The following is a 21,902-nucleotide window of genomic DNA, read 5'->3' on the forward strand; positions in this document are numbered from 1 at the left end:
CTTTCTGGCAGGTTTGTGGGAAATCAGAGTAGGCATGTGGGAGACTTGAGGGCTCAAACAGCTCAAGTAGCAATTAATAAATAAAGGAGGGATCTCTTATCCAAATTCTGTTTGGGACCATTACTCTAGTGACAAGTAATCCACTCCCTGGACTTGCGTTTCCATCCTGCCTTCTGGCTGCCCCCCAGAGATGTTGAATTCCTTTAAAAAGACAAAGCAATACATTATAAAATAGTTTAACCAGTTAAAGTTAATAGGCAGCAGGTTTAAAAAAAAACAAAAAGAAGTATTTTTTCACACAACGCACAGTCAACTTGTGGAACTGGTTGCCAGAGGGTGTTGTGAAGGCCAAGTCTATAACAGGGTTCAAAAAAGAACTAGATAGGTTCATGGAGGATAGGTCCATCAATGGCTATTAACCAGGATGGGCAGGGATAGTGTCCCTAGCCTCTGTTTGCCAGAAGCTGGGAATGGGCAACAGGGGATGGATCACTTGATGATTACCTAATTAATAGCCATATAGAGAGCTATTAAATCACCCCTAGACTTCTCTCCGTTCAGCTAAATGGATTGAACTCCTGGAGTCTATCACTATAAGGCATGTTTTCTAATCCTTTAATCATTCTCATGGCTCCTCTCTGAACCCTGTCCTCTTTATCAACTTCCTTAGAATCATAGAATATCAGGGTTGGAAGGGACCTCAGAAGGTCATCTAGTCCAACCTGCTGCTCAAAGTGGGACCAATCCCCAGACAGATTTTTGCCCCAGATCCCTAAATGGCCCCCTAAAGGATTGAACTCACAACCCTGGGTTTAGCAGGCCAATGCTCAAACCACTGAGCTATCCCTGCCCCCTATTGAATTATGGGCACCCAGAACGGGACACAGTATTCCAGCAGCAGTTGCACCAGTGCCAAATAGTAAATAATCTCTCACTTCCTATTCAAGATTCCCCTGTTTATGCATCCAAGGATTGCATTAGCTCTTTTGGCCACAGCATCACATTGGGAGTGCATGTTCATCTGATTATCCTCCACAACCCCCAAATCTCTGGCAAAGTCACTGCTTCCCGGGATAGAGTGCCCAGTCCAGGATCCGGTAAGTAGGGCCTACTTTCTTTGTTCCTAGATGTATACATATATGTTGGTGTCACTAGGCATAACCCTAGGTAACTCGGGAGGGTGGAATACCACAAAGTGTCAATGAAGCCTTCCTGCACTAGGCCTATATGAACTACATTTCTTCCATGTTTAAACTCTAATGAAGCTCAAAAGCCAGGTGCAACAGGCTGCATACCAGTGCCAAGCGGTAATAATGAGGCCTGCATGTTTCTGGCTGAAGGGAAGATAATAAATCAAAGGGGAAAAGGACGAGATAACGGTTTAAAGGAGCTACTAACAAGCTGGACTTATAGCCGCCAAGATGATGTAACTGCTTAAATGTAATTGCTTGCTACTTGCTTAAAGTAAACTATTATAGGAGAAAGGGGGGTTGGGTGGGTGAAGGGGGGTAAAACCTAGCTGCAAAAGAATAAAAAGGGAAAACTGTTTGTCTCAGTGTGCTTGATCTGAGACGTGCCTGTCTCCTAGCACCGCTTTGGGATCCCAAATAAACTTTGATTGCTTCTCCACCCTGGTGTGTTCATTGGCACGAAGCACACCGGGCAATGAACCCCGCTGTTGCTTTCCTCGGGCACTCTGTGCTGGCAACAGTTTTGGCGCCCAACATGCGGCTCGAGGCTGAAATTTAGCCTTGCCCGGACCCCTCTTGGAGGTCGACGGATTGCGGCAACGACCAACGCCCAGCGCGCACCGGTGACTTCATTGGGGGCCTCGGCGGAGATGCGGTTTGGTCGACCCTGGAGGGCACAACGGTGCAACGCGCTCAAGTAGTGGAGAAGCAGCTGCGGGCAACGGTGGGGAACCGGTCCCGTGGATAGGGAGATGGTGCGAAACCGGACCCGTGGATAAGGTAGGAACAGTCCAGTGGGGACTTTACCTGTTTTGACCTGGGGACGCCCAGTGTCTCCCTAGGGTATGGGGCAGGGACAGAGTATTCTAGGCAGGGCAAGGTGTACACCCTTAGAATGCATTCTGGTGAACTGGAAAGTGTTTGGATCGGATCCGTTGATTAAAAGTAAACTGAAAAGATTCTGTACAGTAGACTGGCCTCAGTACCAGCTAGAGGACCAGGAAAGGTGGCCACCGGAGGGATCACTTAATTATAATACGATCCTTCAGTTACTTCTGTTTTGTCAGCAAACGGGTAAATGGAATGAACATATGTATGTACAGTTGTTTATGTTGCTAAGGGTATGTCTACACTACGAAATTAGTTCGAATTTATAGAAGCCGGTTTTATTGAAATCGGTTGTATACAGCCGATTGTGTATGTCCACACAATAAAATGCTCTAGGTGCTCTAGTCGGCAGACCGCATCCACAGTACGAGGCTAGCGTCGACTTCCGGAGCATTGCACTATGGGTAGCTATCCCACAGCTATCCCACAGTTCCCGCAGTCTCCGCCGCCCCTTGGAATTCTGGGTTGAGATCCCAATGCCCGGATGATGCAAAACAGTGTCGCGGGCGGTTCTGGGTACATGTCGTCAGGCCCCTCCCTCCCCCGTCACAGCAACGGCAGACAATAGATTCGCGCCTTTTTATCTGGGTTACCTGGGTTACCTGTGCAGACAACATGGAGCCCGCTCAGCACAGCTGAGCTCACCGTCACCATATGTCCTCTTGGTGCTGGCAGACGTGGGACTGCATTGCTACACAGCAGCAGCTGCTAACTGCCTTTTGGCGGTAGACGGTGCAGTAGACTGGTAGCCTTCATCGGCGATCTGGGTGCTGGCAGCCGTGGGGCTTGCCTTTTGGCAGTAAATGGTGTATTATGACTGTTAGCCGGCCTATTACAAGTCGGGTCATCGCACGTTAGCAGAGTCTTCCCTGAGCAGCAGCTCGTGCAATAGGCCTGAAGACCATCGTCATACACCGCCCCGTATTTGCTGCCAAGCACCCAGAAAGATGCCGAGGGCTATCAGTCACGCTGCACCGTCGTCTTAAGATGTAAAAAAATAGATTTTCTCTGTATTCATTTGCTTCCCCCTCCCTCCGTCAAATCAACGGCCTGCTAAACCCAGGGTTTTCAGTTTAATCTTTGGGGGGGACCAGTCTGTGACAGTTGTTTGTGTCTCTCCCTGATGCACAGCCACCGTTCTTTATTTTAATTCCCTGTGCCTGTACGCCATGTCGTCACTCGGCCCCCCTCCCTCCTTCCCCTAGGCCGTCAGATACTACGTTTGCGCCACAGCTCGAGCCGAGAAGCGGTTCGCGCCTTTTCTTTGAATTCTGGGTTGAGATCCCAATGCCCGGATGATGCAAAACAGTGTCGCGGGCGGTTCTGGGTACATGTCGTCAGGCCCCTCCCCCCTCGTCACAGCAACGGCAGACAATAGATTCGCGCCTTTTTACCTGGGTTACCTGTGCAGACAACATACCACGGCAAGCATGGAGCCCGCTCAGCTCAGCTGAGCTCACCGTCACCATATGTCCTCTGGGTGCCGGCAGACGTGGGACTGCATTGCTACACAGCAGCAGCTGCTAACTGCCTTTTGGCGGTAGACGGTGTAGCATGAGTGATAGCCGTGGGGCTGGCAGCCGTAGTGCTGCATTGCACCAGCCCCTTCCAGGCGATGGTATATTATGACTGGTACCCGTCATCGTCATACTGGTATGGCTGTCAATCATGGCCACCTGGGCAGACATGCTACTGTTTTGATGATGATGGTTACCAGTCATAATATACTATTTTCTGCCAATTGCCCAATATTGTCTGCTAAGCACCCAGAAGAGGCCGAGGGCGATGCTGGGTGCTGGCGGACGTGGGGCTGGCAGACGTGGGGCTGCATTGCTACACAGCAGCAGCCCCTTGCCTTTTGGCAGATGATGGTATATTATGATTGGTACCCATCATCATCGTACTGGTATGGCTGTCACTCATGCTGCAGCGTCGGCTGCCACCTTAAGATGTAAAAAATAGATTTGTTCTGTGTTCATTTGCTTCCCCTTCCTCCGTGAAATCAACGGCCTGCTAAGCCCAGGGTTTCCAGTTTAATCTTTGGGGGGACCATTCTGTGTGACAGTTGTTTGTGTTTCTCCCTGTTCCTGTACCTGTACGCCATATCGTCACTCGGCCCTCCCTCCCTCCCTCCCGCCCTCCTTCTCCTGGTCCATCACATACTACTTTCGCGCCTTTTTTCTGACCAGGCGCCATAGCTAGCACTGGGATCATGGAGCCCGCTCAGATCACCGCGGCAATTATGAGCACTATGAACACCACGCGCATTGTCCTGGAGTATATGCAGAGCCAGAACATGCCAAGGCGAAACCCAGACCAGGCGAGGAGGCGATTGCAGCACGGCGACGAGAGTGATGAGGAAATTGACATGGCCATAGACCTCTCACAAGGCACAGGCCCCAGCAATGTGGAAATCATGGTGTCACTGGGGCAGGTTGATACCGTGGAATGCCGATTCTGGGCCCGGGAAACAAGCACAGACTGGTGGGACCGCATCGTGCTGCAGGTATGGGACGATTCCCAGTGGCTGCGAAACTTTCGCATGCGTAAGGGCACTTTCATGGAACTTTGTGACTTGCTTTCCCCTGCCCTGAAACGCCAGGATACCAAGATGAGAGCAGCCCTCACAGTTGAGAAGCGAGTGGCGATAGCCCTGTGGAAGCTTGCAACGCCAGACAGCTACCGGTCAGTCGGGAATCAATTTGGAGTGGGCAAATCTACTGTGGGGGCTGCTGTGATCCAATTTGCCAGGGCAATGAAAGACCTGGTGATAGCAAGGGTAGTGACTCTGGGCAACGTGCAGTCAATAGTGGATGGTTTTGCTGAAATGGGATTCCCAAACTGTGGCGGGGCCATAGACGGAACCCATATCCCTATCTTGTCACCGGAGCACCAAGCCACCGACTACGTAAACCGCAAGGGGTACTTTTCAATGCTGCTGCAAGCCCTGGTGGATCACAAGGGACGTTTCACCAACATCAACGTGGGATGGCCGGGAAAGGTACATGATGCTCGCGTCTTCAGGAACTCTGCTCTGTTTCGAAAGCTGAAGGAAGGGACTTTCTTCCCGGACCAGAAAGTGACCATTGGGGATGTTGAAATGCCTATCGTGATCCTTGGGGACCCAGCCTACCCCTTAATGCCATGGCTCATGAAGCCATACACAGGCAGCCTGGACAGTAGTCAGGACCTGTTCAACTACAGGCTGAGCAAGTGCCGAATGGTGGTGGAATGTGCATTTGGACGTTTAAAAGCGCGCTGGCGCAGCTTACTGACTCGCTCAGACCTCAGCGAAAAGAATATCCCCATTGTTATTGCTGCTTGCTGTGCGCTCCACAATATCTGTGAGAGTAAGGGGGAGACCTTTATGGCGGGGTGGGAGGTTGAGGCAACTCGCCTGGCCGCTGATTACGCGCAGCCAGACACCAGGGCGGTTAGAGGAGCACAGCAGGGCGCGGTGCGCATCAGAGAAGCTTTGAAAACGAGTTTTGTGACTGGCCAGGCTACTGTGTGAAACTTCTGTTTGTTTCTCCTTGATGAACCCTCCAACCCCCCCCCCCCGACCCGGTTCACTCTACTTCCCTGTAAACCAACCACCCCACCCCACCCTCCCCTCCCCTCCCGCTTGCAGAGGCAATAAAGTCATTGTTTTTTCACATTCATGCATTCTTTATTAGTTCCTTACAGAGGTAGGGGGATAATTGCCAAGGTAGCTGGGATGGGTGGGGGAGAAGGGATGGAAAAGGACACACTGCATTTTAAAACTTTAACTCTTATTGAAGCCCAGCCTTCTGATGCTTGGGCGATCATCTGGGGTGGAGTGACTGGGTGGACGGAGGCCCCCCCACCGTGTTCTTGGGCGTCTGGGTGAGGAGGCTATGGAACTTGGGGAGGAGGGCTGTTGGTTACACAGGGGCTGTAGCGGCGGTCTCTGCTCCTGCTGCCTTTCCTGCAACTCAACCATACGCTCGAGCATATCAGTTTGATGCTCCAGCAGACGGAGCATTGCCTCTTGCCGTCTGTCTGCAAGCTGACGCCACCTATCGTCTTCAGCCCGCCACCTCTCCTCTCGTTCATGTTGGGCTTTTCTCATGTCCGACATTGACTGCCTCCACGCATTCTGCTGTGCTCTATCAGCCTGGGCGGACATCTGCAGCTCCGTGAACATCTCGTCCCTCGTCTTACGTTTTCTCTTTCTAATGTTCACGAGCCTCTGCGAAGGAGAAACATTTGCAGCTGGTGGAGGAGAAGGGAGAGGTGGTTAAAAAAGACACATTTTAGGGAACAATGGGTACACTCTTTCATTACAAGGTCGCATATTTCGGCTTGCAGGCAGCCATCGTAGGCCACAGTGTTTTGGCTTTTTTAACCTTCTTAACATGCGGGAAAGGTTGCAAACAGCAGCGCATTTCCCATATCAAGGATGAATTGGGTTGTCCATTTAAAATGGGGTTTCAATGTAAAAGGAGGGGGCTGCGGTTTCCCGGTTAACATGCGGCACAAACACAAGTAAACCACCCCTCCTCCCCCACACACACACACGATTCTCTGGGATGATCACTTCACCCCTCCCCCCCACCGCGTGGTTAACAGCGGGGAACATTTCTGGTCAGAAGAGCAGGAACGGGCGCCTCTGAATGTCCCCCTTAATAAAATCACCCCATTTCAACCAGGAGAGCTTTCTGGAGATGTCCCTGGAGGATTTCCGCTCCATCCCCATACACGTTAACAGACTTGCTTGCTTTTTTTTTGTAATGTTTACAAATATTTACAAAGTTACACTCACCAGAGGTCTCCTGTGTGCCCTGAGGGTCTTGGGTGAGTTCGGGGGTTACTGGTTCCAGGTCCAGTGTCACAAACATATCCTGGCTGTTGGGGAAACCGGTTTCTCCGCTTCCTTGCTGCTGTGAGCTACCTACAGTACCTCCATCATCATCTTCCTCGTTCCCCGAACCGTCTTCCCTGTGTGTTTCTCCAGTGAGAGAGTCATAGCACACGGTTGGGGTAGTGGTGGCTGCACCCCCTAGGATCACATGCAGCTCCACGTAGTAGCGGCAAGTTTGCGGCTCTGCCCCGGACCTTCCGTTTGCTTCTCTGGCTTTGTGGTAGGCTTGCCGTAGCTCCTTAATTTTCACGCGGCACTGCTGTGTGTCCCTGTTATGGCCTCGGTCCTTCATGGCCTTGGAGATCTTTTCTAATACTTTTCCATTTCTTTTACTGCTACGGAGTTCAGCTATCACTGCTTCATCTCCCCATATGGCGAGCAGATCTCGTACCTCCCGTTCGGTCCATGCTGGAGCTCTTTTGCGATCCTGGGAGGACTCCATGACGGTTACCTGTGCTGATGAGCTCTGCGTGGTCACCTGTGCTCTCCACGCTGGGCAAACAGGAAATGAAATTCAAACCTTCACGGGTCTTTTCCTGTCTACCTGGTCAGTGCATCTGAGTTGAGAGCGCTGTCCAGAGCGGTCACAATGAAGCACTGTGGGATAGCTCCCGGAGGCCAATAACATCGAATTCCGTCCACACTACCCCAATTCCGACCCGCAAAGGCCGGTTTTATCGCTAATCCCCTCGTCGGAGGTGGTGTAAAGAAACCGGTTTATAGGGCCCTTTAAGTCGAAAGAAAGGGCCTCGTTGTGTGGACGTGTCCAGGCTTAATTCGGTTTAACGCTGCTAAAGTCGACCTAAACCCGTAGTGTAGACCAGGCCTAAGAGATAGGTCAGATATTTTGCAAAAGTGTAATTTGACTCCGACAGATTCGGTAGTAGCTACTGTTAGTCCCCAGAACTCCCCCCCCACAAGCTGTAATGGCAGGTCCAGTGTCCCCTTCGGCTATCACACCCCCACCATATAAAGACAAGGTGTCTCAGGTCCCAGAGATTGCCCCCTCGGTAGGGTTCTATCCTTTAATCACTGAGGCCGTGGTGGCCCGCCCAGGATCACAAGAACACCCGGCCACTACTATGCAAGTTTATACGCATGTGCCTTTTAACCCAGTGGACCTAGCAGCCTTTAAGGCACAGGCAGGGGAATTCTCAACGAATCCAAGCAAGTTTATCTCGGTCTTTGAGGGGTACCTGGCTAGCCATAAGCCTGACTGGGATGACTGTAATATCCTCATGAGGACCCTGCTGTTGAGGAGGAGGAAGAAAAGAAAAAAAAAAGCCAAAAACTAAAAAGGTTAAAAAACTGGGATTGGGAACTTATGAACAATATCAAGCCAATTTGGCAGAGACCATCTAAGGAGGTCAAAGAAGATGAAATAACCCTCGCCTTACCCCCCGAGAATGTAGCTTTGCTGGACAGTGCTGGCCCAGGAATTTAAAAATTCCCCCACCCTTTTCGGCCAGGCCCTGGCCAAAGACTTAGGGTATGTCTACACTACGAAATTAGTTCAAATTTATAGAAGCCGGTTTTATAGAAATCGGTTGTATACAGCCGATTGTGTGTGTCCCCACATAAAATGCTCTAAGTGCTCTAGTCGGCGGACCGCGTCCACAAAACCGAGGCTAGCGTCGACTTCCGGAGCATTGCACTATGGGTAGCTATCCCACAGCTATCCCACAGTTCCCGCAGTCTCTGCCGCCCATTGGAATTCTGGGTTGAGATCCCAATGCCCGGATGATGCAAAACAGTGTCACGGGAGGTTCTGGGTACATGTCGTCAGGCCCCTCCCCCTCCGTCACAGCAACGGCAGACAATAGATTCGCGCCTTTTTACCTGGGTTACCTGTGCAGACAACATACCACGGCAAGCATGGAGCCCGCTCAGGTCCCCGTCACCATATGTCATCTGTGTGCCAGCAGACGTGGGACTGCATTGCTACACAGCAGCAGCAGCTAACTGCCTTTTGGCGGTAGACGGTGCAGTAGACTGGTAGCCTTCATCGGCGATCTGGGTGCTGGCAGCTGTGGGGCTGGCAGCCGTAGGGCTGCATTGCACCAGCCCCTTGCCTTTTGGCAGTAGATGGTGTATTACGACTGGTAACCATCCTATTACAAGTTGGGTCATCGCACATTAGCAGAATCTTCCCTGAGCAGCAGATTGTGCAATAGGCCTGAAGGCCATCGTAATACACTAACTGCCAAGCGCCCAGTATTTGGTGCCAAGCACCCAGAAAGATGCTGAGTGCTATCAGTCACGCTGCACCGTCGTCTGAAGATGTAAAAAATAGATTTGCTTTGTATTCATTTGCTTCCCCCTCCCTCCGTCAAATCAACGGCCTGCTAAACCCAGGGTTTTCAGTTTAATCTTTGGGGGGACCATTCTGTGTGTCAGTTGTTGGTGTTTCTCCCTGATGCACAGCCACCGTTCTTGATTTTAATTCCCTGTACCTGTACGCCATGTCGTCACTCAGCCCGCCCTCCCTCCCGCCCTCCCTCCTTCCCCTGGTCCGTCAGATACTAGTTTCGCGCCTTTTTTCAGACCAGGCACCATAGCTAGCACTGGGATCATGGAGCCCGCTCAGATCACCGCGGCAATTATGAGCACTATGAACACCACGCGCATTGTCCTGGAGTATATGCAGAGCCAGGACATGCCAAGGCGAAACTCAGACCAGCCGAGGAGGCGATTGCAGCGCGGCGAAGAGAGTGATGAGGAAATTGACATGGACATAGACCTCTCACAAGGCACAGGCCCCAGCAATGTGGAAATCATGGTGTCACTGGGACAGCTTCATGCCGTGGAACGCCGATTCTGGGCCCGGGAAACAAGCACAGACTGGTGGGACCTCATCGTGCTGCAGGTGTGGGACGATTCCCAGTGGCTGCGAAACTTTCGCATGTGTAAGGGCACTTTCATGGAACTTTGTGACTTGCTTTCCCCTGCCCTGAAACGCCAGGATACCAAGATGAGAGCAGCCCTCACAGTTGAGAAGCGAGTGGCGATAGCCCTGTGGAAGCTTGCAACGCCAGACAGCTACCGGTCAGTCGGGAATCAATTTGGAGTGGGCAAATCTACGGTGGGGGCTGCTGTGACCCAAGTTGCCAGGGCAATGAAAGACCTGGTGATATCAAGGGTAGTGACTCTGGGCAACGTGCAGTCAATAGTGGATGGTTTTGCTGAAATGGGATTCCCAAACTGTGGTGGGGCCATAGACGGAACCCATATCCCTATCTTGGCACCGGAGCACCAAGCCACCGACTACATAAACCGCAAGGGGTACTTTTCAATGCTGCTGCAAGCCCTGGTGGATCACAAGGGACGTTTCACCAACATCAACGTGGGATGGCCGGGAAAGGTACATGATGCTCGCGTCTTCAGGAACTCTGCTCTGTTTCGAAAGCTGGAGGAAGGGACTTTCTTCCCGGACCAGAAAGTAAGCATTGGGGATGTTGAAATGCCTATCGTGATCCTTGGGGACCCAGCCTACCCCTTAATGCCATGGCTCATGAAGCCGTACACAGGCAGCCTGGACAGTAGTCAGGACCCGTTCAACTACAGGCTGAACAAGTGCCGAATGGTGGTGGAATGTGCATTTGGACGTTTAAAAGCGCGCTGGCACAGCTTACTGACTCGCTCAGACCTCAGCGAAAAGAATATCCCCATTGTTATTGCTGCTTGCTGTGCGCTCCACAATATCTGTGAGAGTAAGGGGGAGACCTTTATGGCGGGGTGGGAGGTTGAGGCAACTCGCCTGGCCGCTGATTACGCGCAGCCAGACACCAGGGCGGTTAGAGGAGCACAGCAGGGCGTGGTGCGCATCAGAGAAGCTTTGAAAACCAGTTTTGTGACTGGCCAGGCTACTGTGTGAAACTTCTGTTTGTTTCTCCTTGATGAACCCTCCAAACCCCCCCCCTCCGACCCGGTTCACTCTACTTCCCTGTAAACCAACCACCCCACCCCACCCTCCCCTCCCCAATTCGAGCACCGCTTGCAGAGGCAATAAAGTCATTGTTTTTTTCACATTCATGCATTCTTTAGTAGTTCCTCACAGAAGTAGGGGGATAATTGCCAAGGTAGCCTGGGATGGGTGGGGGAGGAGGGATGGAAAAGGACACACTGCATTTTAAAACTTTAACTCTTATTGAAGGCCAGCCTTCTGATGCTTGGGCGATCATCTGGGGTGGAGTGACTGGGTGGACGGAGGCCCCCCCACCGTGTTCTTGGGCGTCTGGGTGAGGAGGCTATGGAACTTGGGGAGGAGGGCTGTTGGTTAAACAGGGGCTGTAGCGCCGGTCTCTGCTCCTGCTGCCTTTCCTGCAGCTCAACCATACGCTCGAGCATATCAGTTTGATGCTCCAGCAGACGGAGCATTGACTCTTGCCGTCTGTTTGCAAGCTGACGCCACCTATCATCTTCAGATCGCCACTTGCTCTTTTCATCCCGCCATTCAGCCCGCCACCTCTCCTCTCATTCATATTGTGCTTTTCTCATGTCCGACATTGACTGCCTCCACGCATTCTGCTGTGCTCTATCAGCGTGGGAGGATATCTGCAGCTCCATGAACATATCGTCCCGCGTCCTACGTTTTCTCTTTCTAATGTTCACTAGCCTCTGCGAAGGAGAAACATTTGCAGCTGGTGGAGGAGAAGGGAGAGGTGGTTAAAAAAGACACATTTTAGAGAACAATGGGTACACGGTCATTACAAGGTCGCATTTTTCCTCTGCCTGCCGGTTTAGTATGAGAGATCACTTACGCAGTGCCCCAGGCAACATATTTCGGCTTGCAGGCAGCCATGGTAAGCCACAGTCTTTTGGCTTTTTTAACCTTCTTAACATGCGGGAAAGGTTTCAAACAGCAGCGCATTTCCCATATCAAGGATGAATTGGGTTGGCCATTTAAAATGGGTTTTCAATGTAAAAGGAGGGGCTGCGGTTTCCGGGTTAACATGCGGCACAAACCCAAGTAAACCACCCCCCCCACACACACACACACCCGATTCTCTGGGATGATCACTTCACCCCTCCCCCCACCGTGTGGTTAACAGCGGGGAACATTTCTGTTCAGAAGAGCAGGAACGGGCACCTCTGAATGTCCCCCTTAATAAAATCACCCCATTTCAACCAGGTGACCGTGAATGATATCACTCTCCTGAGGATAACAAAGAGAGATAAGGAATGGATATTGTCTGCATGCCAGCAAACACCGGGACCATACGCTGCCATGCTTTGTTATGCAATGATTCCAGACTACGTGCTACTGGCCTGGCATGGTAAAGTGTCCTACCATGGCGGACGGGATAAGGCAGCCCTCCCCAGAAACCTTTTGCAAACGCTTTGGGGAGTACATAAAGGAGAGCTTTCTGGAGATGTCCCTGGAGGATTTCCGCTCCATCCCCATACACTTTAACAGACTTTTCCAGTAGATGTACTGGCCGCGATTGCCAGGGCAAATTAATCATTAAACATGCTTTCTTTTAAACCATGTGTAATGTTTACAAATATTTACAAAGGTACACTCACCAGAGGTCTCCTGTGTGCCCTGAGGGTCTTGGGTGAGTTTGGGGGTTACTGGTTCCAGGTCCAGGGTCACAAACATATCCTGGCTGTTGGGGAAACTGGTTTCTCCGCTTCCTTGCTGCTGTGAGCTACCTACAGTACCTCCATCCTCATCTTCCTCTTTCCACGAACCGTCTTCCCTGTGTGTTTCTCCATTGACGGAGTCATAGCACACGGTTGGGGTAGTGGTGGCTGCACCCCCTAGAATGGCATGCAGCTCCGCGTAGAAGTGGCAAGTTTGCGGCTCTGCCCCGGACCTTCCGTTTGCTTCTCTGGCTTTGTGGTAGGCTTGCCGTAGCTCCTTAACTTTCACGCGGCACTGCTGTGTGTCCCTGTTATGGCCCCGGTCCTTCATGGCCTTGGAGACCTTTTCTAATACTTTGCCATTTCTTTTACTGCTACGGAGTTCAGCTAGCACTGATTCATCTCCCCATATGGCGAGCAGATCCCGTACCTCCCGTTCGGTCCATGCTGGAGCTCTTTTGCGATCCTGGGACTCCATGACGGTTACCTGTGCTGATGAGCTCTGCGTGGTCACCTGTGCTCTCCACGCTGGGCAAACAGGAAATGAAATTCAAACCTTCGCGGGTCTTTTCCTGTCTACCTGGTCAGTGCATCTGAGTTGAGAGTGCTGTCCAGAGCGGTCACAATGAAGCACTGTGGGATAGCTCCCGGAGGCCAATAACGTCGAATTCCGTCCACACTACCCCAATTCCGACCCGCAAAGGCCGATTTTATCGCTAATCCCCTCGTCGAAGGTGGTGTAAAGAAACCGGTTTAAAGGGCCCTTTAAGTCGAAAGAAAGGGCTTCGTTGTGTGGACGTGTCCAGGCTTAATTCGATTTAATGCTGCTAAAGTCGACCTAAACCCGTAGTGTAGACCAGGCCTTAGAGGAGTGGAACAATGAGGACAAGGTCCTCCTCCTGCAATATGTAGATGACTTGTTAATTGCTGCTGTGGGTCTAATCCCTTGCCTTAAAGCCACTGTGAGCCTCCTGAACTTTGTTAGACTCTGAGAATATCGGGTAGCACAGAGTAAGGCTCAGATCGCCCTCCCAGAAGTACTGTACTTAGGGTTTCACATAAGGCAGGGGGGGCGTCAGCTTTCAAACGAAAGGAAGGAAGCTATCTGTCAAATTCCTATCCCAAGCAATCGTAAATGGCTCAGGGCATTTCTGGGCATGGCAGGCTTCTGCAGAATATGGATCCCAGAGTTTGGACTGTGGGCTAAACCCTTGTATGAATGTGTTAAGGGAGCGGATCACGTCCCCTTTCACTGGTCCTCAGAAGCCGACAAGGCATTTAAGGTTTAAAAAGGAAAGCTATTGGACACCAGAGGTTGTACCGAGTGGAATCCTCAAAAGTGAGTGTGCTCATCCTGGTTTGTTGCTCCAAAGCTCTGTATAGAAGTTATTTTACTGGAAGGGTGTATAATGGCAATGTGTTTGTATTCATTGTTAGAAAAAGGTGTATGAGTGAAGAGTGGAAGTTTCCTTTGTAGGTTAAAAGAAACCAAGAAAGGGAGAAGGAAAAAGAACAGAACGAGTTAACTGGAAACTATAGCTAGCAAGTTCAGTCCAAAGATAAGATGCTGGCCCCAACCAAGGACATTGTTCACAGCTAAGACTTGGCTGACAACCAAGAAAAGCGGGGGGGCCTGAATGTGCCCAAGCAACTATGAGATCTGCAAAATACTGCCAGGCATTAATGAAATGTTTTAGGTTTCTTTTCTCACAGATAAAAGAAGTGCTAACCAAGGACCCTAGCAGCCCTGGGTCTGCCGGACCACACTAAGCCGTTCCAACTGTCTGTGCATGAAAGGAAAGGGGTGGCCCTGGGAGTGCTTTCTCAGTTATTAGGCACCTGGAAACGTCCCGTGGCATATTTCTCTAAATGACTGGATCAAGTTGCCAAGGGGTGGCGGCATGTTTACGGGTGGTCGCAGCAACTGCCCTAGTGCTTGGGGAAGCCGAGAAACTGACACTGAGGGGAATTGTGCAAGTGTATACTCCCCATATGGTCCAAGCCCTGCTGGATACTAAGGGTGGTCTCTGGCTTACACAGGCTCGGGTAGCTCGGTATCAGGCTAAACTGTTAGAAAATCCTGAAGTTACCCTACAGACCTGTCCCTCCCTCAACCCAGCGACCCTGCTACCGGAGACAGAGGAACAGGAACATGACTGTTTGGAGGTCATAGATGCCCAATACTCCAGCTGCCTGGACTTAAAAGATCAACCCCTCCTGAATGCTGATTATGAGTGGTATACCGACAGCAGTTACAAACGGACAAAGGAGTGATGGCTCCACTCCATGGAAGGAAAAATCCTCCTACCAAAGAATCTAATACGGCTAGTGCTACAGAAACTACATCAGACCACCCACGCTTGCAGAGAGGCTTCCCTACGGTGGCCTGATGCTTTGCCCCTTGTTTTGCTCTGAGTTCGCGCTCTCCCTAAGGGCAGATTAGGGCTCAGTCCCTTCAAGATTATGTTTGGAAGGGCATGGGCTATGAACGGTACACCGGTTCTGGCAGGGGAGTGGGAGGTAGGCTGTGGCTTTTTATCTCAGTATATGTGCTCTCTGTCTGCTGTTCTCTGTTCTCTCCACAGGTATACCAGAGATTTGCAGCCTCTCCCGCTGGATGCCCCTGTCCACTCCCTGCAACCTGGTGACTCCATTCTCGTTCGGGCCTGGAAGGATGAGCCTCTCCAAGAGAAGTGGGAGGGACCCCACACCAATCTGCTGGTCTCGCACACAGCACCAAAGGTTCATAGAATCATAGAATCATAGAATATCAGAGTTGGAAGGGACCTCAAGAGGTCATCTAGTCCAACCCCCTGCTCAAAGCAGGACCAATTCCCAGCTAAATCATCCCAGCCAGGGCTTTGTCAAGCCGGGCCTTAAAAACCTCCAAGGAAGGAGACTCCACCACCTCCCTAGGTAACGCATTCCAGTGTTTCACCACCCTCCTAGTGAAATAGTTTTTCCTGATATCCAACCTGGACCTCCCCCACTGCAACTTGAGACCATTGCTCCTTGTTCTGTCATCTGCCACCACTGAGAACAGCCGAGCTCCATCCTCTTTGGAACCCCCCCCTTCAGGTAGTTGAAGGCTGCTATCAAATCCCCCCTCATTCTTCTCTTCTGGAGACTAAACAATCCCAGTTCCCTCAGCCTCTCCTCATAAGTCATGTTCTCCAGCCCCCTAATCATTTTTGTTGCCCTCCGCTGGACTCTTTCCAATTTTTCCACATCCTTCTTGTAGTGTGGGGCCCAAAACTGGACACAGTATTCCAGATGAGGCCTCACCAATGTCGAATAAAGGGGAACGATCACGTTCCTCGATCTGCTGGCAATGCCCCTACTTATACAGCCCAAAATGCCGTTAGCCTTCTTGGCAACAAGAGCACACTGTTGACTCATATCCAGCTTCTCGTCCACTGTGACCCCTAGGTCCTTTTCTGCAGAACTGCTACCTAGCCATTCGGTCCCTAGTCTGTAGCAGTGCATGGGATTCTTCCGTCCTAAGTGCAGGACTCTGCACTTGTCCTTGTTGAACCTCATCAGGTTTTTTTCGGCCCAATCCTCTAGTTTGTCTAGGTCCCTCTGTATCCGATCCCTACCCTCTAGTGTATCTACCACGCCTCCTAGTTTAGTGTCATCTGCAAACTTGCTGAGAGTGCAGTCCACACCATCCTCCAGATCATTAATAAAGATATTAAACAAAACCGGCCCCAGGACCGACCCTTGGGGCACTCCGCTTGAAACCGGCTGCCAACTAGACATGGAGCCATTGATCACTACCCGTTGAGCCCGACGATCTAGCCAGCTTTCTATCCACCTTACATTCATCCAGCCCATACTTCTTTAACTTGGAGGCAAGAATACTGTGGGAGGTTGAGGGACACAAAAACTGGATCCATCACTCTCGTCTGAAGGCAGTGCCCGCTCCTGAACGTGGACCGTCCAGCCTGCAGAGAAGACTGCCAGCGCCGATCTGGGACTTAAACTGTTATTCAAAATACAATATGGTCTACTGGGAATACCCTGTGACCTCTTTGGACAGCCGCAGCACACTCCCCGTGAAAACTCTGAGCATTGGTTGTGTTTATTTTCACAGGGCCGGCCTAACCTGGTGGCCTGGCCCCTTTTGTTTTTAATCTGCCTGCTATTGGTAATTGTTATTTTGTGGGTATTTGGGGAATTGTAATTGTTAGGCCCTAGGGTCACCTGCCCAGCATGAGTTCAGGTCCAGGGTCTGCCACAGTGGTACTCTTTGCCATAGGGGCACTCCTCTCATTGACTCCCATTTCCCCCCAGGCACATGGGGGATGGAAAGAAATCCCTAAAATCTTAGAAACCAATACATATGAGGCCCTGAAGGTTTGCTTTGCCCAAGAGTTTAACCTCTCTAACGGCTGGGTATGCTCCCAAATCCCGCACCACGGGGCAGGGTTACCTTGGAGGGTAGTCCCCCAAAATTGGTCAGATAGCTGTTGGGGATGGTTCAGTGGGGAAGAAATACCTCAGGTACCCCCTTGTCACAAAACTGTACCATTGGGGCTTGGTCCAATCTCATATTGGTACCTTCTCTGTGTTTTGTCAAATATGCAGTGAAAGTGTTCTTAAAATGAACAACATGCTGGGTCATCATCTGAGACGGCTATAATATAAAATATATGGCAGAATGCAGGTAAAACAGAGCAGGGACATACTATTAAACCCCAAGGAGTTCAGTCACAAATTTAATTAACGCATTATTTTCTTAACGAGCGTCATCAGCATGGAAGCATGTCCTCTGGAATGGTGGTCAAAGCATGAAGGGGCATACGAATGTTTAGCACATCTGGCGTGTAAATATCTTGCAATGCCAGCTACAAAAGTGCCATGCAAATGCCTATTCTCACTTTCTGGTGACATTGTAAATAAGAGGGCAGCATGATCTCCTGTAAATGTAAACAAACTTGTTTATCTTAGCGATTGGCTGAACAAGAAGTAGGACTGAGTGGACTTGTAGGCGCTGACGTTTTATATTGTTTTTGAGTGCAATTATGTAACAAAAAAAGCTACATTTGTAAGTTTCATTTTCATGACGAAGATTGCACTACAGTACTTGTATGAGTAATTGAAAAATACTTTCATTTATCATTTTTACAGTGCAAATATTTGTAATAAAAAATATACACTTTTATTTCAGTTAAAAAACAGAATATAATATATGAAAATGTAGACAAACATCCAAAATATTTAATAATTTTCAATTGGTATTCTATTTAACAGTGTGATTAAAACTGATTAACTGCAATTAATTTTTTTTCGTTAATCGCGTTAATTAACTGAGATCAATCAACAGCCATAACTTCTATAAAATGCTTTAAAGGCAAAGTGGTGTTTACAAAAATACCCACTAAAAATCTAACAATGTTAGGAAGCCTCAAAATTCAAATTTAATGTTCTAATCAAAGACAAACACATACATGCACAAAAGAACTGTTAAGGTTACTTTGTCAACCATAAATCTATCTCAAAAGCGCCATCAACCTTCCATCTTCCTGTAATTTGGGGAATACACTGTACTTGCATGAATGCTGGTTGCAGTGTTGGAAGTAAGCACTAATAAATATTTATTTTGTAACTGCTTAGAAAATTTTCAGATGACATCTCCTGGGAAGGGTTGCTAGCACTTTGGAGAACAGGATTAGAATTCAAAATTATCTTGATAAATTGGAGAATTGGTCTGAAATCAATAATACAAGTGCAAAGTGCTACACTTAAGTAAAAATCAAATGCACTACAATATGGGGAATAACTGGCTAGGTGGTAGTATTGCAGAAAAGTATCTGGGAACTATAGTGAATCATAAATTGGATTATGAGTCAACAATGTGATGCCATTGTGAAAAAAGCCTATTAACATTGGGGAATTAACAGGAATGTCCTATCTAAGACCTGGAAGGTAACTGTCCTGCTCTACTCAACACTAGTGAAAACTTGGCTGGAGTACAGCGTCCAGTTTTGTCCACCACACTTTAAGAATGATGTGGACAAATTTGAGAGAGTCCAGAGGAGAGCAACAAAAAAGATCAGGTTTTCTATCCCTCTTATCAATGAGAAAAGATTTAAAAAAACTGGACATGTCTACTCCTGAGAAAATAAGACTGAGGGGGGAGTTAACCTTCAAATGTTAAGGGCATTATAAAGAGGACGGTGATCAGTTTTTCTCCAGGTCCACTAAAATTTTGGAAAAGAAGTTATGAGCTTAAGGTGCAAGAGGAAATTTAGGTTAAACATTATGAAAATCTTTCTAACTATAAGGATAGTTCAGAACTGGAACATGTTACTAGGGGAGGACTTGGAATGCCCATCATCAGTGCTTTTTAAAGAACAGATTGGACAAACACCTGTCAGGGACTGTCTAGGTTTAATTGGTCCTGCTTCAGGACATGGGGCTGGATTACATGACCTCTCAAGGACCCATCCTGCCTTGCATTTTTATTCTAATTTCATATACAAATCTCAGCTGTTCAGATATTACAATGATGTGGATCATAATATATGTAGATTGAGTGGTGTGTATTGGGATGATTAGAGAGCATATGGAAATTGGATAGAGATATTAAAGGGATGTGTGGGAATGTAGGGTAGATTAGTTAGAAGGGTGGTCTAACTGTATTACTTGTAAGGAGAAATAGTGCGGCTAACGCATTGGCTTGGCACTCAGGAGATCTGGGCTTAATTACTGCTTCCACCACGGACTCCCTATCTGACCTTGGGTGAGTCACTTCTATTGGATTAACATTAACTATCCAGCCGACTGCATCAACAAATCTTTATTAGTAAGGCAAAATACTAGCAAGCAGTGATCAGTTACTTACCAGTGGGAAGCTCATCGGAACAACACTACACCCACCCTAGGCCCACCCAGTACACCACTTCATCTTCCCTTACTTACACAAACTATATACAACCCTATTATCTTTTCTGATACATATGTATTTGTTTTTCATTTCCATGATAACTGTCCTCCTGTCAATACAGGATTTGTGTTAGCTCAAAGCAGTTTCTTCTTCTTCGTGGTTACTTTATCTTTTGTTTTCCCCACAGACATGATTACTCTGCATTTTCTTACACATGTGCAGTTTTACTTATGTTAAGCTATTAGGCTGCTAGCTCAGAGCAGGTTCTATCATGCCTGAACATACCATTGCTTCCAACAACTTCATCTACACAGTGAGCCATCTGTAAAATGAGGATAATTCCCTGCCTCACGGGAGTGTTATGAGGATAAATCCACTAATGATTGTGAGGTACTAAGATAATACAGGCCTTATAAATACCTAGATGAGACAGAGTACTGCGGAAAGGGATCTGGGGGTCATAGTGGATCACAAGCAAAATATTAGTCAACAGTGTAACACTGTTGCAAAAAAGCAAACATCATTCTGGGATGTATTAGCAGGAGTGTTGTAAGCAAAACATGAGAAGTAATTTTTCTGCTCTACTCAGAGCTGATTAGGCCTCAGTTGGAGTATTGTGACCAGTTCTGGGCACCACATTTCAGGAAAGATGTGGACAAACTGGAGAAAGTCCAGAGGAGAGCAACAAAAATGATTCAAGGACTAGAAAACATGACCTACGAGGGAAGATTTGAGGGGGAAAAAACCCCACTGGATTTGTTTAGTTTGGAGAAGAGAAGACTGAGGGAGGACATAACAGTTTTCAAGTATGTAAAAGGCTGTCACAAGGAGGAGGGAGGTAAATTGTGCTCCTTAACCTCTGAGGATAGGGCAAAAGATGATGGGCTTAAATTGCTGCAAGGGAGGTTTAGGTTGGACATCAGGAAAAACTTCCTAACTCTCAGGGTGGTTAAGCACTGGAATAAATTGCCTAGGGAGGTTGTGGAATCTCCATCACTGGAGATTTTTAAGAGCAGGTTAGACAAACACCTGCCAGGGATGGGCTAGATCAGGGATAGGCAACCTATGGCACGTGTGCCGAAGGCGGCACATGAGCTAATTTTCAGTGGCACTCGCACTGCCCGGGTCCTGGCCACCGGTCTGAGGGTCTCTTCATTTTAATTTAATTTTAAATGAAGCTTCTTAAAAACATTTTAAAAACTTTATTTACTTTACATACAACAATAGTTTAGTTATGTATTCTAGACTTATAGAAAGAGACCTTCTAAAAACGTTAAAATGTATGACTGGCACGCGAAACCTTACATTAGAGTGAATAAATGAAGACTTGGCACACCACTTCTGAAAGGTTGCCAACCCCTGGGCTAGATCATACTTAGTCCTGCCATGAGTGCAGCAGACTGGACTAGATGACCTCTCGAGATCCCTTCCAGTCCTATGATGCTCTAGTCCCTGGCGCTTTGTCACCATACTAACCATTGCATGTAAGGTCTATAATTTTGTTAGCTCAGCCTAGGAGTTTGAACAGGGAGACCACACCAACTCTGTGTGTACATTTGGTGGCCCATTGGAGTTTGGGGAAATGGGAAAAGGGTGAGAATATTAGGGACACAGGAAGAGGCCAGCTGGAAACAAAGGGCATGATCATCAGCCGCTGCAACTCAGCCTTGCTCCATTGAAGCCAATGGAACTACACTGATATACCCCAGCTCGTTTGACCTAAAGAGAGCAAAAGGCCAAGAAGAGTGGGAAGAGCACAGGGCACAAGGGTGGGGGAGGGAGGGAGAGAAGATGGGAAGTGAGAGGCAACCAGAGAAGGGAGTGCAGTGTGAAGCCTTAAAAGGGAGGATGTGGAGCTAGAATTTTTATAAAGGATAAAGAAATACTGAAGTATGGGTAATAAGCAGGAAGAACTGGAAGTGCTAATAAATAAATACAACTATGACATTGTTGGCATCACCAAAACTTGGTGGGATAATACACATGATTGGAATCTTGGTGTGGATGGGTACAGTTTGGTCAGGAAGGATAGACGGGGGAACAAGGGAGGAGGTGTTGCCTTATATATTAAAAATGTACACACTTGGACTGAGGTGGAGATGGACATAGGAGATGGAAGTGTTGAGAGTCTCCGGGTTAGGCTAAAAGGGGTAAAAACAAGGGTGATGTCATGCTAGGAGTCTACTACAGACCACCTAACCAGGTGGAAGAGGTGGATGAGGCTTTTTTTAAACAACTAACAAAATCATCCAAAGCCCAAGATTTGATGGTGATGGGGGACTTCAACTATCCAGATATATATTGGGAAAATAACACAGCGGGGCACAGACTATCCAACAAATTCCTGGACTGCATTGCAGACAACGTTTTATTTCAGAAGGTTGAAAAAGCTACTGGGGGGGAAGCTGTTCTAGATTTGATTTTAACAAATAGGGAGGAACTCATTGAGAATTTGAAAGTA

The 21,902-nt window shown here is 48.6% G+C and overlaps 1 protein-coding gene across 1 annotated transcript in view; it reads right to left on the reverse strand.

The window, feature by feature from the left end:
• Positions 1-21,902, reverse strand: part of LOC128848260 (zinc finger protein 271-like) — a 144,799-nt gene that overhangs the window by 67,760 nt on the left and 55,137 nt on the right. The gene's annotated exons all lie outside the window — the stretch shown is intronic.

This window comes from Malaclemys terrapin, chromosome 13 (genome assembly GCF_027887155.1).
Source record: "Malaclemys terrapin pileata isolate rMalTer1 chromosome 13, rMalTer1.hap1, whole genome shotgun sequence".
NCBI lineage: Eukaryota > Metazoa > Chordata > Testudines > Emydidae > Malaclemys > Malaclemys terrapin.